Genomic DNA, 210 nt, shown 5'->3' with positions numbered 1-210 from the left:
TGCAAACAAGGGCCTCTTATTTAATTCTTGCAAAAAGAGCACCAGACCTGTGAGGATCAGCTTCTAAATGTAGTTATAGATAGCCTTGTCCTTGGACTATCAAGGGCATTGTAACAATCCAGCCTCCTGGCCTGCATGGTTTCCAGTCGCCTGTCAACAGCTCTTTTAAAAATCTAGCCAGGCAGTGGTGGCACTCGCCTTTAATCCCAG

This window comes from Mastomys coucha, unplaced genomic scaffold, assembly GCF_008632895.1.
Source record: "Mastomys coucha isolate ucsf_1 unplaced genomic scaffold, UCSF_Mcou_1 pScaffold15, whole genome shotgun sequence".
Classification (NCBI taxonomy): domain Eukaryota; kingdom Metazoa; phylum Chordata; class Mammalia; order Rodentia; family Muridae; genus Mastomys; species Mastomys coucha.
This window is presented reverse-complemented; position numbering follows the sequence as displayed.